This window comes from Harpia harpyja, chromosome 10, assembly GCF_026419915.1.
Source record: "Harpia harpyja isolate bHarHar1 chromosome 10, bHarHar1 primary haplotype, whole genome shotgun sequence".
Lineage (NCBI taxonomy): Eukaryota > Metazoa > Chordata > Aves > Accipitriformes > Accipitridae > Harpia > Harpia harpyja.
In genome coordinates this window covers 23065452-23073964 of record NC_068949.1, presented here as the reverse complement: position 1 = coordinate 23073964, position 8513 = coordinate 23065452, and positions in this window count along the sequence as shown.

Sequence of the window (8513 nt, the reverse complement as noted above, 5' to 3'; positions counted from 1 at the left end):
ATCCTGCAGTTATTAATAGCTAACGGCCCAGAGGGCAGAGTCTCAGATAGCACTGCCACCAGACCCGAGGAGAGGGGAAAGGAAAAGGTTGCTTCTCAGGCCTCCTGCAGTAACTGCCTCAGTTTCCAGGAAGACCTAGCACTCCATAGGTTCCTCACTTCTTCCTCCTCTTTGTTCGAATCAACATCTGTTCCCCTTCCTCCTCCTATTGCATTTTAATGCAATTCATAAAACCGTCTCAATATCCTGTTTCTCAGGAACATGTACATACATGATGTAATGCCTCAAAAGCTCTCTTGGATCTTGCTCGGTTTTACACCCTCCTTCTGCCCCCTCCTGTTCCATCATTCAACCCAGTGTCCTCTAGGCTCTCATACATAATTCCTAAAATGCCAGGCATTCGAATAATACATCAGAAAGCACAGAAGAAAAATAATGGTATGCATGAAGCAAGAAGTAGTAGGAAAACCACAAAGTCTAGAAAACTATTTAGAGAGTTCTAGGAAGTAGCTGTGTAATGGGTATGGGAAACCCAGCAGAATCAAATAGCAAGGAAACCAATTTCCTGATTCATGACAGAAATAAGGTTGATTGCCTGCATTTGGTGCAGCTTTGTACATGCAAATGACTCCCCTTTAGCTCCTGTTCATTATGAGACTTCTCTCCCTGTTTTTCCCCCCATACCCAGTTGGGTTCTGGTTCTAGGATGAAAGGAACATATCTCATTTTACTGGACTACTCAAAGATGCACATACCTTTCAGCTTCTATGTAAAGCAGTAATCCTACAGAAAACAGTGTCTTCCTATTTCACATTGGATCAAAATCAAGTTGTCCACTGAATAAACCTAGAGTCGGGGGCGGGGGGGGGGGGCGGATCAAAACACAGCTGTGATTGTAGTAGAAAATCATCCGCACAGAGAATTGCAAGCAAATTTGATATAAAGGAACATCAGGAGACAGTCACTTTCCGTTTTTCCTAGGTTTTGCAGTTGGTTTTGCCTGCACCAGATGCGTATAAACCTTCCCAGTGGGTTGCAAGCACAAAGCATTAACCCCTAATAGTGTTTGGAAGATCCTGTCTAACAGTGCTGTAACATACCTATGGGCAATAATCAGCTTTTATACCCTGCTTGGAGTCAGGGCATGTATGGCAATCTCCTGGCCTAAAGTTTCCCATTTTCCTCTCGCTTGCATCCATATAACCACTGTGTACACTTCACATTGTGCCTATAGCACAGCTCTTATTCTCCCTCATTTGAATCTACTGTAACACCGTGCTGTAAGCTTTCCACTATCCAGAAGAGTGCTGCATCCTTCACTGAGCGCAGCAGATACACCAGAATGATTTGTGGGGGCCAGACAGCCTGGATCCTGCCCCCACACTCCCATGCCGGTGATCTGGGAGTAACTCCCCAGAGCTGTGCCAGTGTAAAACAGGTGTAGGGGATAGCACAAGTGAACTCTAAAACACCCACTGCCTGCTCTGGGCACCATCACAGAGCTTCACGCCTAGTGAAGGCATTTACATCTGCACAAAGCTGGAGGGTGTCAAATACTACTATCACAACTGACCATCTGTCCACACTTCACACCCACTCTACAGAAGTGCAGGTGGCCACAGAGGAGCAGGTCTCTTAGTGTTGGTCAAGCCCTGCTCACTGCAGGTTGTACAAAGAGGAGTATTTTTTCACCATATTTATTTCTCTTGGATTGGTTTAGCACCATGCTGGGCATTTGCCCAGAGTGCCCAGTGCCTGCTGTGAAGTCCAGTTGTGCTCTTTGAGATGCTGCTCTTATTCAGGTTCTCTGCATTCTAAACCCTATTTATCAAGGGAGCTATTGCCTGTCACAAGGTGATGGCACGTAGGGGGGGCATAATGAGAACAGACACAATGTGCTGCTATATTGCTTAAAATCAGCAGCCCTTTGCTTCTCCTTTCACAAAGGCATGAGGTACAGTTACCTCTTAATTTTAAGAAGTTTCTATCTCCGTTTTGATAGTCATCTAAGAAATGAATGTGATGTATATTATGGGGTGAGAAGCTGAGAAATGCAGCTACCACTATATGGCACCTTCTTGCAGTCACTAGAGTGATGCTAAACTTTGCCTCCTCTCTACTTGCTTCCAGCAGCTGTTTTCAGACCAATTTATAGCTGCTGTATTATTTCTCCAGTCATCTTCTGTGCCTTCCTGAGCACAAATTACACCTTAGGGGAACAGTTTGTGCCAGATGGATATCATGTGGAAATCTGCTGGATTTTGAGGCATGGTGTAGCTCCAAAAGATGATGTAGCAGGGAAGTATGTGGTTGCTCTTCCCTGCCATGAGCATGACCTGCTGCTTCTCTGCTTCCTCCCACCCCAGGGGTTCATAGCTGCTCCAGCAGGCAGCTGCATGGAGGCAGGAGCTGAGCAGGCTGGAAGGGAAGAGAGTGCCCCACAGCTAGCTGGTATTTGGAGGTGAGCAGGAAACATATGTGAGCCTTCTTATAAAACTCAAGAGAGACTAGGGAAAAGCAGTAGCAAGGAGATGAAGAGAAGGCATGTCTAGCATGTTGTGTGAGGATCTCAATCAGGATATGAGCAGGCATGCCCAGCACTTAGGACCAGGAACAAGGCACTGACAGCAATTCAGGGTGAGCCAACTCCAGGAGACAAGACTCCTCTGTGGATCCCCAGCCCAAAGGGCAAGAGGCAAGCAGGGTTAGGGGCAAGGCCAAGGACCGCGAAGTCCAGCTTTAAGGACTGATGGAAACTGTGGTCTGATGGGAACAAAGCATTTGTATGCCAAGTCAAAGTCTCATGTGAGAAGTAGGCAGGGTGGTGAGGAACTGGAAATGAGACATGTTGAGCAGGCATATGAAGGAAAGTAAGCTAGGAGTAGAGAGTACAGGGCAGGATCTTGATCCACGGCTCAGAAATAGTATCTGGAAGCTGAAATGATCAAATGGGGAGATTCCTTTATTCTCTAGATGCTGGTGGGTTGTATTTAGGTTCCTAGACCAATCATTGGACTCCTCAGAAACTCCAGTAGCAAAATCCAGTGTTTAGACCAGCCTCTTGTCCAGGTTTTTCAGTGCTGTTGTGCCTGTGGCTGTCATCAGGCTCAAATTCTGAAAAGACCTTGGCCACCTCCACTTTGAAAGATGATCCATAGCCCTCATTCAGCGCTATGTGAAGTCTCATTCTGTCCTTGCAACCCTGATCCTCCAGAGGTTATTTTCATCTGCATGTGCATATATATACGTACACTGAGTGAGACACAGGACCTAAGAGTGCAGTGGGAGTGTACTGCACAGAACCTGAGCCTTGAACCCAGAAGGAATGTAAGAGAGGGTTTATCCTATTAGTATGGCACCAGGATTTATAGGGTGATTTGGATAAAGTAGTCTTTCGTTTGACACTTATGCACCAAGGCACATCTTTAAATGAGATTCTCACCTCCTACTCTACCTTCAAATAAAATTATATGTCTCCATTTTCAGTTACCAAGCTGAGAACTAAATCCTGCTCTTTCTCCTCTCTATGCATAGTTTCTCCCAAGAGATAGAAACATCTAGTTCACTAGCTGAGAAATGTCAATGGTGGGTCTAGCTGAGACTTCACTTGTGCCCTGCCACAGTGCCAGGTTCAGCAGCTCAGTGGCTTTTTCCACTGGGAATATTGTACTGATCTGATAGCTCTGGCATAAGTAATACAATGAACTCATCATAGATGAGAAGTTATGTAGGGCTCTTACTGTTATCTTAGCCACTCATGCTACTCAATGCTCAAGGTTTTAAATCATTACAAGCCTTGCTTGATGAGCTGTTTTAGTTTTGGTTGGAGGGGTGGTGGTGGTTTACCAGGAGTGTGGTGAGGTTTGCTGGCTAAATTCAATCTTTGCTTGAGTACATGGAATTTCCACTTAGGTCAGTGGGGTAGTACATGTGCTGCCTGTAGGACATTTCAGCACTTCAGGGAGGAGTTTTTAATCATACAGGGAACTGTCTGTATCTCACTGTGACCACCTCCCTCTTTCCAAATATACCTTTGGCTTAAGTGGCCTTAGGAACAGCCTGCACAAAGCTTTGCTTTCTCTGACTTGTATCTTCAAAATTAATTTATTTTTGCACTGCATTCTTGTGCACCTAATTTCAAATGGTCTAACTTCAAATTGTTAATGTCTGCAAAATCATTTCAAGAACAGCAGATGAGGTCTGCCTCATTACATAGTGCTGGATGGACATAAGCAGTAGCTAAGACAGGCGTTGTCAGCAGGGCTGTCTCCTGAGCACATTTTGATCATGTGGAAGTCTGGCAAACAGCACCAGTCTGGCAAATAGCCTTCACCATTTTAATGTTCCAAAGATAGAGAATTAAACCTTGATCCTGCTCCCCATTTTCCCTGGAGCCCAGGACTGATCTGTGCTGAAAGTATTCATAAGCAGCGGATTTCAACATGATTCAATCTGTTCTGAAAAAAAGTTGCAAAACTCTCGATTTGGCTTTTTTTCTGGTTGTTTTTTATTTTGAAGTACACCTTATGTAATATTTGTTATTTTAAAATATTTATCTCCTCCACTTCTACACAGACATCAGGAAGACTTGTCAGTAGTTTGTAGCACCACAGGATGAGAAACAGTTAATGCCAGCCTCCCTCCTGCCACTAAGTGGGCTTAATGCACGATGAGATGTAGGACTGGGACAGAAACATGTAGAATTTGATCACAGAGCTGGAGTGTGTGTTGAAATACCTGGTGTGCCCATGGTCTGTTACTTGCTGGGCAGCCTGTTTGCCTGCGTGCCCAACATGTACCACCCAGGAATCTCCTTCAAGCTGCAACAATCCTCTCGCTGCCAAAACTCCCCAGTATGAGGCTGGCCTTCTCCTCTGGTATGTGGGATTGAGCAACACCATATGTGAACGCCAAAAGAGGACAGATTGGGAAGAAAGGATTTCCTGAGATTTTAAACCCTCCAGACTTAACACCACATCAGGCAAATGCCAAAACCCCAGGTAACTCGAAGAACAGTGGCAACATCTAGTGGCCGTTGAAGCTATAGGTCTGTACTGCCTGGGAATACCCTCATTCTTCCTACATGCCACATGCCCTGCTGTGCTCTTTGCTGGACACTTCTTCCATCGGGTATGATTGTTTGGGGGTAGATAGCCCCATTAGGCACCTTACTATTTTCTGGTTTTAAACTACTCTCTGAGTAGTGCACTGAAGTCCAAGTTCATCCCTAGCCTGCTGCATAGCTGTTTAGTAATCCTTCGGCTTTGCTTTGTGCCAGTAACCTCAGGGCTGGCTCCTGTTCCACCTTTGAAAGTCTGTTTGTCTGGCTCCTTCTGACATGATCTGCTGTGAGAAGAAATGACTCTCACTTGAGAAGGTTGTAGAGGTTAACAGGGAATTTAATGAGAGCCCTGGACACAGCAACTGTCCTGCAATGTGTCAAACCATCTGGAATAGCTCATAATCCTACTATATCAGCTTTATTAAGCAAAACAAGATGCAGTCCTAATCTTCAGCCTGTGCATCTGTAGACTTATTTCTTTGGAAGCTGTGCTTCTGGTTGGACAGAAGCTCAGGTTTGGCATCAGCAAACATTGCTGCCGCTTTGTGCGTTTCCTGTCCACAAATCAATCAGAAATATGCTGGATAGTCCCAAGACACACCTCCAGACCACAGCATAAGGAACCCCTCCTTGTAATTAATCTGAAAAACATCCACAAAATGATACCCGGACAAGTGTCCAGAGTCTGCAGTCTAATCCTACACCTGACCCCAGTGTCTCCTGCAGTGCTCAGGAATTGTCTGTGAGTGACATGCGTCTGGGAAAGGCAACCTGCTAACACTTGTCCTAAACTGAGCACAGTGAAACTCTCAGGACCCAGAAATTGAGTAGACTTAACATGAATTGGGTTAGAGTTAGAGTTAGGATTAGGCTTGGAGCCTGAGGGTACAATGGGATACATTTGGTTTTCTCATTTCTTGGTTAATATTAAGAATAAGTTGAATTGTTCAATGTGAGTTTATATTTGGATTTACCAGAGCTGACAAACTTCCGTTGATATCAGATTTACAAGCAGAGGGTAGGGTTTAGGTTAGAGCAGGCTGAGGGGCAGGGCTGGGGCAGGCCAGCTGGGGCTGGCCCATAAATTTCTTCACCCTGTCAGTAAATGAGTGTTTTATAGCCTGTAGTACCAAAGTTTTGGATCTCACTTAAGTTTTTGCTTGCATGGGGCTTTTTTAATGTGTAGGGGTTTTAAGTCCAACTTTTAGGTGTTTGTATTGCCAAGACATCCCATCCTTATTTTGGACTCCTTATATTCTTTTGGCCTTAGTAGTTTGTTGGTAGTGCTAACTGCATGTGCTGTACACATAGCAGTTCCTCCTGGGTGCCAAGCAAAGAAGGTGACAAAATGCCACATGTAAAGTGCATATCACAAGTTTATTCTTCTGCACAAACAAATAGAAAGTGACTGTAAATGGGGGGGGGGGCACAAAACAGAAAAGGAAAAAAAAGTATTTCCATAAACAAAGATGCCACCTCTCATCATCTTCTGGGGTCACATCTTCCACCAGACAGAGCACTGCTCCTGGGCTCCCATTTTCAGAGCACTGACAAGTTTCTTCTAGGAAGAGGGTCTGGTAGGGGATGCTGGATATTATACCAGAAAGGGAGCATATTCTTTCCGAGGGACAATCCTGGATTGCACTGTGCTCATGTCTGGCATCAATGACTCCTCATCACACCAGTCTCTTCCAAGATCCTTCCTCTCAGCTGCTGCAGGATCTTGAGGTTATCTCTGGCAAGTGTTCCCATATATTCAGAGGGAAAGGACTGATACTTCTGAAGCAAAGATAAACCCCCAGAATTGCCATAGCTGCAATGTGTAACCTGCAGCATGCTAGAGAGGAGGGATGGTACGCAGTTTTAAATCAGAACCCATGCAGACATCTTCAAATGCTTAACAAGGGGACACTGGGGTTTGGCCTACCACTGCCGCTTATAACTTAGCAGGTGGGACCTAAAACTTGTCAAACAACTGTTTATGTCTGTGCTTGTTCAACAGCTGAGGAATTAGAAATTCGGAGAGGCTCAAGACAAGCTTATATGGTTCAAAAGTATTCCCTGTAACCTCACCTGTGACCTTTCTAACAGGCCAGCCACAATATTTTCATGAGCAGACACTAGCAGAGCTGCTTGAAGCCAGCAGTAGTGTAGGTTTCTTCCTTATAGCTTAGCAGATGCATCTGAGTATTATTTCTCATCTCATGCTACTTGCAGCCACAGGCCTTATTTGGGATACGCCACAAGCACTGTAGGCCTCATCTGCAACACCCTCTGCTTCTGCAGATCAAGTCCTGTGTCAGCATAGGATCCAGAAAAGATAGGGAGGGGCTGAGATCCATCAAACTACTTTGGCTTTGCTTCTTTGAACCAAGGATGTTAGAAGTGAAATGCAGGATCCCCAGCCTCCTGGTTCTTTTCCTTGCTCTGATGTTTAATATTCATTCTCCAATCAGACATAACTTTTTTCATCTCCTGCCCATTACATTATCAGATATGATGGGCCAAATGCAGTTATTCCACTCACTCGGGTCCTGACATCTAACATTCAACAGTGTTTGGCCATCACTCCTTCGCTTGCATCAGTGTCTCCCAGAAATCTGGAGTGGGACCACTGAAATACTAACCACATGCAATCTCCCTTACATGCTAAGGCCAGACCTCTCTTTTTTTCCAGTGGCAAAATGAATTTCCCAAGACACTCAGGCCCTGAGAGCACTTAACTTTAGGGGCCTGAGGGAAAGGGACACTGGAGTAAGATTCAGACTTTCTGAGGTTATTTTTTCACTGCAGAATTATCTTGAGCACCCTTTCTCTGGTCCACACAACCCCACTTTACACCTGAGTTCAGTAATGCTTTCAACCTAGGCTAGCTTGCCTGTCTAAGGCTAGTGGCTAGCCAGTGACAGACAGCACTCCACAAGGAGACTAGAGACGAAGCTTTTGGAGCACTCCTAGTACTCAAGTTCCTTCCCACAGCTTTCCTAGAAAAACAGAAGACTTCTCCTTCCATGTTTGGGAAGAATCACAGAGATTCAGCTTGCTACAGCACACAAGATTTTTTTCCAGAAACACTGGCAATGCAATGCAGCACAGGATGAGTGAGAAAGCAATTGTCCAAGTTGTTAGGTTTTGTAGCATGGCTGCTCCCCTTCACCAAAACTAAATGGATTCTGGTGATCTGTATTAACTTCATGGTGATGACTTGTCCTAAGACATCCCTTCTGGGGCTTTTCAGGAACACATAAAATCACCTCAGTTACAATCACCATCAGTTCAAGTTGGCTGCTCCTATGTCATACAACCAGGTGCAGCACCTCTTCTAGCTCAGCCACCCCTTTGCTCATTAACTCAAGGCATTCCCAAAGGTTTTCTCTCCATCCTCTCCCATGGCTGATAGTCTGCCAAGTGAGGTGTAAGTGCTGTCCTCCTCCCTCCTCAGCATGCTCAT